The sequence below is a fragment of the Condylura cristata genome, unplaced genomic scaffold, assembly GCF_000260355.1.
Source record: "Condylura cristata isolate star-nosed mole 26May11 unplaced genomic scaffold, ConCri1.0 scaffold00022, whole genome shotgun sequence".
NCBI classification, from domain to species: domain Eukaryota; kingdom Metazoa; phylum Chordata; class Mammalia; order Eulipotyphla; family Talpidae; genus Condylura; species Condylura cristata.
In genome coordinates, this window is record NW_004567123.1 from 2228957 (window position 1) to 2237652 (window position 8696).

Here is an 8696-nt window from a genome sequence, read left to right on the forward strand (position 1 = left end):
GATCTGCCTGTTCTGCTCCCCACTCTGTCCCTGGTGAATTCTCTCACCCTCCGCGTATCTGGCCTGTACCCCAGTTCTGTATGAATAAATAAATAAATCTTAAAAAAAAAAAAGCTGTGTATACTTTCTGTGACTTTAAGATACCTTGAGAGGCTGAGAGGCTGTTCTAGTGCCTGGAGTCTCAAGAAAGCTGACAGTTGAATGCATGTTATTCTGTACTGATACTGGGAGAAAGACTATCAAGGGCATCACTGAAACATTGGTCAACATCACACAGGGCCTCTGTGTTGATAATAGCGTTGTTCAATGCTGAATCATCTGATTTTGATTCTTTATTTGTGCTGATGTAAGAGCATAACCATTTCTTAAGAAAACCCCAGTGAAAATATTTGGGGAGTAAGTACACAGGGCATCTATAAATCACTCTCAAGTGGCTTAGCCAGAGAGAAAGCATGTGAGAGAATGATAATGAGGCATAGTGAACTCAATTGGTGAGTCTCAGTAAAAAGTATGTGGGAGTTCTTTGAACTTTTCTGTGGACACTTATTTTTTTAAAAGTATGTATAAATGCATAGAAAGAATATTCAAGTTACTATCATTTGTGATGGATGGTTCTTCTTTTTCTCTTTTTAGAATCTGTTTCCCCCTAATAGCTCATAATAAGCATTAACTATATTTGAAATCAGAACAGAATGAAATGAGGGAAACGATTCTTTTCATAATACTCCAACTGTCATTTTCCTTTCTTTCTGCTGTCTAAAAAGGATCATGCTGTTTTTTTTATTTTCTTCCTCATCTACTTCTCTAAAGGATTTGGGATTTTGTGGCTTTAAGCCAGAGACACTTGCAAAAAACCAATCAAATAGCACTGAAACCATATTAAGATTTCATATTAAGGTGGAAAATGAATTTATTGTAATTTATTCAACTTCTATTAAAACTGATGTTCCTTTTGCCCCCTCCCATTATTGAAAGACCTAATATTTTTAGACCCCAGTTAAATTTATTCTATTTATATAATTAGTGTGTTTCAAGTAGTTTCACCATCAAAAGGAGGCTCCTTCTTCTGTCCCTTGGTATGCTGCTCTGGTCCAATCACAAGGGCAGGTCGCCAGGTCTTTGGGGAGGCACCAAATTACCTTCCTTTTCCTTTTCCTTATCCTGCCTTGTTAAGCATCTCAGCAGTGTGATGGAGATAATGATCTTTTCTGGTAATTTAACATTGTTACCATGTGAAGACCTAGACAATACTTGACATATGAAAACACCCCAGATAACAGCTGTTATTTTAAGGATCTTCCTCCCCTTCAAACAGGTTACTAAGATAACACACACAGATAACACACACAGATCGCAAGCTGTCTCATTTCAATGGGCTTGCTTTTGGAACATATAAACAGTACAGCACATGGGTTTTTGGATTCACTTGAAACCTGAGGGGTGAAATCAGCAGTTTAGATCTCTGCGGCAGTAGTGAAGGCACTTGGGTTTTCCTTCCAGACAATGGGTGGTAAGCAAGAAGACTTGTGCCTACAAAGCTGGTTGCTGAGCTGGATGGACTTTTTTTTTTAAAGATTTATTTATTTGTGCATACAGAACTGGGTACAGGCCAGAGACTTGGGGTGGCAAAAGGCTTCACCAGAGACAGAGTGGGGAGCAGAACAAGCTGACTGACGAAGTACACTGCTGAGGGGAGCAGCGGGCGGGTCAGGAGAGGTATGCCACGCCATGTGGTCACCTTTGGGGCAAGCAGGATCGACTCAAGCGGAAGTGGCTTTAGCTTCTCAGTGCTGTGCTTTAACCCACTGCGCCACCAGGGAGGGCCGGGAGATTTTATTTTTTAAACATAAAAGAGCTGGTGTGCACAAAAGTAGCAAGAAAGGACTGATCACAAAAATATATGGAGAACTGATGAAACTCAACAAAAATAAAGTAAACAACCCCATCAAAAAATGGGCAGTAGAGCTAAAAAGACACTTCTCCAAAGAGGAAATGCAGATGGCCAACAAGCATATGAAAAAATGTTCAACATCACTCGTAATAAGGGAGATGCAAATTAAAACCACAATGAGATACCACCTCACCCCAGTGAGAATGGCACATCTTCAAAAAACTAGCAACAACAAATGTTGGCGAGGATGTGGAGAAAAAGGAACTCTCCTGCATTGCTGGTGGGAATGCAAACTAGTACAACCACTATGGAAAACTGGAGGTTCCTCAAACTGCTAAACATGGAGCATCCCTATGACCCAGCAATCCCACTCATAGGTATCTACCCAAAAGACACAAAAACACTGATTGAAAAAGATACCTGTACCCCCATGTTTATTGCTGCTTTAATTACAATTGGAAAAACACGGAAGCAGCCCAAATGCCCAAAACTAGATGACTGGATTAAAAAGATGTGGTACATAGATACAATGGAATATTACTCAGCAACCAAAAAAGAGAAACACATGTCTTTTGCAGCAACTTGGATGGAGCTGGAAAAGATCATGCTGAGTGAGATAAGCCAGAAAGAGAAAGAAAAATACTGGATGGTTTCACTCATAGCAGGAGTATAATGGACCAGGCGAGAAAATAACAAAAATAATGAACAACCATATACCAGAGACATTTTGTGGGGGTGGAGTGGGGAATGGGATCAAAAACGGGGTGGGAGGAGGGAAATGCACGGGATTATGGTGATGGCACATGGGTGACTTGGTGATGGGAAACCCGCGGGGATTACAATTGAGATGGAAAAAAAAAATGTACAAAATGATGTAAAAATAAACTTTTGTAATAAAAAAAAAAGAGCTGGTATGCAAAGCCATTCTTGGTCCATAGGACATCCATTAAAGAATACCTGCTGGATAAAGAATAAATAATAGAACACCCAGCCAATTTCTAGCCCTCATCTTCTTGTGCCAAGCAAAAACTCAAGGAACAACCCGGGGGGTCAAGACCCCCTTGTGGCTTCCTAGGTAGGTTGGCGTAGTTACAGAGCAGAGTCTGAGCTCCAGCCAGGAACGTGTCACCACCGCACATCTCTGGAATTTCTGAATCAGAATCTGCCTTTTGACAGGACTCACAGAAGTGTGAGGTGGGTTGAAGAGAGGAGGCAGGGGTGCCAGCAGACTGCCCCCGGGGTGGTTAAGAGGAGGAGGTACAGATTCCTGAAAGGCTGAAAGAGAGAGGCATGAATGTCTCCCAAAGATATTTAGAACATGCTACCCCCTTGTAGCATGTCTGTGAAGGATGCTATCTGAGGAAAAGGCCACAGAGTAAATCTTGTCTGGAGGAGGAAGATACACTAATTGCACCCCAAATCTAAGTTTAAAACTCTGTGGTAAGTATTGCATACATGTGTGTGAATGAGTGTGTGTGTGTGTGTGTTGTGGGGGAGGGGGGAGTTCTCCTTTCTTCTCAATTGCCCCAGGCACTAGGCTCTTAGCCTCCCTTACAGGTTCATAAGGGGAGGTGAGGGTGGGGAGAGTCTATAACATGCACCTCAGAGCAGAGCTGGTAGGGAGGTCGTCTGCTTCAAACCTATTCCCTCACTCTGCCTCACTTCCTCCATTTTTCATAAAATGAAGACTCCTTTCCCTATCCCAGGATCTGTTGATCTCTGGTTGGGCTACATACATGTGGGTGGGTGATGGGGGCCGAGTCCCCCTGCTGTGTAACAAGTCCCCAGGTGTGGTAAATTCTACATGTACTAGAAAACATCACCTCATACCTGATGGGGTCCAAATGGGGGCCTATTTGAGGCATGACTAGTGGTCCTTGCTCCCCTGACTTCCCTGTGTGTTGTCTATTTGCCATTCACCTTACTGCCTTGTTTTTTCACTTGTAAAGTGACGTGTTAGCACCTTCCATGTGGTTAGTATGGAAGGACACACATCTGATACTGTGCCTCGTGCAGAGGACACGCCGCTGAGTACTTGTTTTCACTGCAGAGCATTGACACTGAGGTGTAAGGGAGGATGTGGTCCCTGTAGGAGTGGAACAGGGCAGCTCAGAGTAAAATGCCTGTCGGTGGGGCCTCAACTGCGCGCTTAAAGTTCAGTTATACTGCTGGCACACACAAAAGGGTCAAAATGGGTTTGTTTACAAAAAGGGGAAAGGAACAGGAAACAACCTAGGGAAAGAGAGCGGGATACAAAGTAACTGAAATATCTTACCAGCTCTGCTGACTGAAAACACTGAGTCATGCAGTCCGTAGAGCCATTTCCTGAGCGAGAGCAAGAGATGCAATGGCGCCCTATTTATCCCCTAATGTCCCAGCATGCCTGCTTAGCTCCACCCTTGGGTCCTCGCAGTTCTCTCCCTGGTGCTGCTGGGAATTGTAATTTCCAATCACTGGAGTAGGGGGTAGAGTCCAGAAAGCTGGAGTAGGAGGTGGATCCCATAAGGCTATACAGAGTTCCTTTAGGCCAGGAGCACAAGTGAGGGGGCACTTCTGGCTGAGAGAGAGGCCTGTAGACCATGTGGGAAATGGACACTCGATGCCAGTCTGGAAAGATGGCTTGGCAAAGCTTCCTTCTAACCAACGCTGGCATCCAAACACACTGAGTGAATCCATCAGGAGGGCACATGTGGACTGACGTGGGTTGGACTGTGGTCTGAGTTCTCTGGGAGACTGTCTCCCACATTTGATTGAGTTGAGGGGTGGGGGAAGCTTTTAAGCCTAGTATTGTTTTTTTAAAGATTTAATTTATTTATGTGTACAGACTGGGGTACAGGCCAGAGATGCAGGGGTGATGAGAGGATTCACCAGACACAGAGTGGGGAGCAGAACAGGCAGATCAACAAAGTACACTCTGAGGGGAGCAGTGGGTGAAACAGGACCATGTGGGTCACCTCCAGGGCAGGGGATCGAACTCACACTGAAGCAACTACGGCCAGCTTCATAGTGCTGCGCTCTAATCCACTGCACTACCAGGGAGGGCCCAAAGTCTAGTACTTTTTTTTTAAAAAAAAGATTTATTTATTTATGCTTACAGAACTAGGGTACAGGCCAGAGGTGTGGTGGGTGTGAGGATCCACCAGAGACAGAATGGAGAGCAGAGCAGGCAGATCGACGAGGTATACTGCGGGGGGTGGGGGAGAGTAGTGAGTGGGTCAGGAGAGGTCTGCCACACCATATAGGTCACCTCCCTGGCTGGGAATCGAACACTGTTGCAGTGGTTTTGGTGAGCTACATAACGTGGTATTTCAACCTGTTGCACCACCAGGGAGAGCCTCTAGGAATTTTTTTTAGAAGAGAAATTTAATAGAATTAATGTGCAATAGAAAGAAAAGAAGAAAGAATAATTTCTAAATGAACACCCTATGTTACCCTATTTGCCCTCTGGTGAGTAGATGCCTCGTCAAACAGGGTGAGCTAAAGGCAGGACCACTGAGGCCCAAAAGCTTGCCACAAGTTGAGGCACCTTTTTGGTGGGGACCCCTGGGAAAGAGAAGGGGCCAGGCAAGGCAAGAAAGGAAAGACCAAAATCAAAATGAGTCAAGATAAAGGCTGCCATTCTCAGCCAACCCCTGGGTCGCTCACCCACATCTCTGTGTCTGTCAAGTGTCTCCTGCCATGTCCCCCAAGTCCCTGGTACAAGTCCAAGGCTGAGAAGCAAGTGCAGCTTCTTCTTCACACACCTCTCTGCTCCACATCTTTTTTTTTTTTTTTTAACTGCAGTCTCTAAATAGCAATCTTCTATTGAAAAAGATGTATTCAGTTGAAATAAGCTCCTTTCTAAAGGAAATGCAAAGTGACTTTCAACTGTCACAAAGAAGTTCCTAATTGCCTCAATGTCGGGTAGGTTGATCTTTTGCACATTAAATAAACCCTGGTTTTGTTTTATTCTTTTGAAATCTGACAAATAAGACATCCAGATAATTTTGTCAAAATATACAACCTATGCTTACAAATTTGTAGATTTTAAAAAGGTACAGGTGATTTTTCAAGAACTCTTGAACAAAACTGCATCTTTTCATCCCTGTTTGTTTTATAGGTCCAAACAACTGCTCAAAACGAGCATTGGCAGGCAGCTCCACGGGCCAACGGTGCAGACTGACTTGGGCAGCACACCCAGAGCACGGCGGGACGGCTCAGTGCCTCTCCACAGGCTGCCGTCTGTTCACGTGAGGAAGCGTCTGTTTTGTGCAAGGTGCGGTCTGGGTGAGTTTATTTGAGCCATTGCATTTATAGACACTGAGCGGAGATCCCTGCCTGGAGCTTGGGCTCTGTGTTTGGAAGTGAAGATGACAGGTAGGGGGCGAGCCAGGTGCCGGGACACTTCAGGTCAGGGATGAATGGCTCCTTCACGGCCTGTGGTCAGTGACTGACTCAGGTGTACAAAAGACTGGACCCCCCTCCCTCCGGTGGGGCCCAGCTGAGTGTCATGTGCACTGTGGAGCATCCTGGGGGCTCTGCCATGTCCTTGTTGGGAACAGCTTAGTTGCTTCTCTGTCTTGACCTCCCTCACTGCCTTCCTTGTTCGAGAGAAACAACAATTCCCATCCCAGAGTCTGCTTCTATCTCTGGCCACTTTTAAAGATTGGAGGCAAGAGAGGAATCCTGGAGTGTGTATGTGAGCCCAGAGAATCAATGACAAGGGGTTCAGGGAGGAACAAAGCACCTCCCAGACAGGAGATGCACACAGAATACCAGACCCTGTTGCATTTCAGATAAACAAAAAAATATCATTTTACTGTAAGCCTTAAATATTGCACGGGATGTTCTTCAACACTAAAAAAAAAATCTTATTTATCTAAAATTCTAATTAAGATAATTTGGGTATTCTATATTTTTATTTTATTTGCTAAACCTGACAATCTTCCTGAGTCCCTTTTGGGTCTGGTTTTCACTGTGGGAGAATTTAAGAACACGTTTCCACCTGCCGTGAATAATCATCACGGCAGAAAATGCATCAGCAGTGGTGGAAATAGAAGCTGATGTATATCTAGTGTGTAAGTCATGCAACATTCTGAGTGTGTACACAGATGAGCTCATTGGCTCCCTACGGCAGGCGCTATTCTGGCCCATATTGCACATATGAAAAGAGAGGCTTGGAGGGCTGGTGGAGGTGAGCTGATTGTGCTGGCTGCACAGCTGGTGGGTGGCAGCGGTGGGCACCCAGCTCAGGATTCATGCTTTTAATGGCTGCACCAATTAGACGAATTAGCATTCTCTTAGAAAAAATGCCAGCTAACACAAATTTTCCAGAAAAGCAGACCATTTCCTGACCAAGGCTTAAGCTTTTTGGAACAACTGGGGACAGGGAGGGCTGGCATAGATGACTCATGCTCCCTTCTCATCCTGGTGCTGCGCAGCCTCCAAGCTGGAGCTGACTAGATGGAAGTGGGGTGAAGATAGGACAAATGGAGAAGAGCAGGCCCCTCTCATCCAGGCTCCACTTTGTGGTTTCAGTTGCCTTCTGTCAACTGTGGTTCAAAAACATTACATAAAAGAAGATACTTTGAGTAATAGAAAAAATATTCAGGTAACATTTATTACAGTATATTGTTGTAATTTTTCTAGTTTATTATTAATTAACACTATTAATCTCTTCCAGTGCCTACTTTATAAATTAAACTTTAACATAGGCATGTGTATAGGAAATACCAGTGTATATAGGGAACAAAACTATGTATCCCCATGTTCGGGCATCCATTAGAGGTTTTAGAATGTACCACCTGTGTAGAGTTTAGATTGGAAATTTATCCAAAGCCTTGAGTTATCCTAAGAGGTTAACCAATTAAGAGAACCCAGTTGAATGATAGCACTGTCTAACACAGGAGCTATTTCACAGTAGCAGTGAGCCCTTGCAATGTGGCTGGTTCAAGTGAGATGTGCTGTTAGTGTAAAATACAGCCTGGATTTCAAAGACATAGTCCAAAGCTTACAGATTATGCTATTGATAATCTTCATGTTGACTACACATTGAAGAGATAAAAACTTGAATGTATTGGGTAAAATAATACATACTTTAAAAGTAAACAGTGCTGTATCTTTCTGCATTTTTAAATATAGCTACAAGAAAATTTAAAAGCATGTTTGTCTCTATTAAGACAGTGGAAAAGAAATGAGCCTTTAACATCAAAGAAAATCGCTCTGTAATTGGAACCTGTTTACCTATGGGGTAGCTTCTTGAGCTGAGTCTAGAGTTTTCTGTCTGCTTGACGTTGCTCCAAATAAGAAACATGGAGTCGGGAGGAAAAATGCATCTGTGAGCTGACCTGGGAGTGTACAGGAATCCCGCTGGCCAGCCTTGGAGAGAGAGAACACAGGTGCCATAGGACACGCTGACCAATCCGGTGTCCCTGGATGGGAGCCCTGTCCTCTTACAACCAAGTCTAAGTGATTAAATTGATCTCTGACCGTAAGATCACAAAGAAAAGTATCTCAACTTTTCTCTAATACTTGCATCCATTCTCTAATACTGTGTTGTCTAGACACAGTATTAACTAGCCTGGACTGAGCTCCAACCCTGGCCAGGACCAAAAGACTGAGCATGCAGAGAAGGGGGTTGCCTAGCAGTGAGGAGCCCACCAAAAGACATTCCAGACTCCAATTACCTGCAGAAATGTCTCTTCAAACATTTTCAAGTATGAATTGCCCTGTAATCAGCCAATGCATTCTGCCAACTCCATGTATTTTTACTAACCTTAGCTGATTTTCAGTCAATAAAAATTGACTTACTTGCCCTCAAACCTGA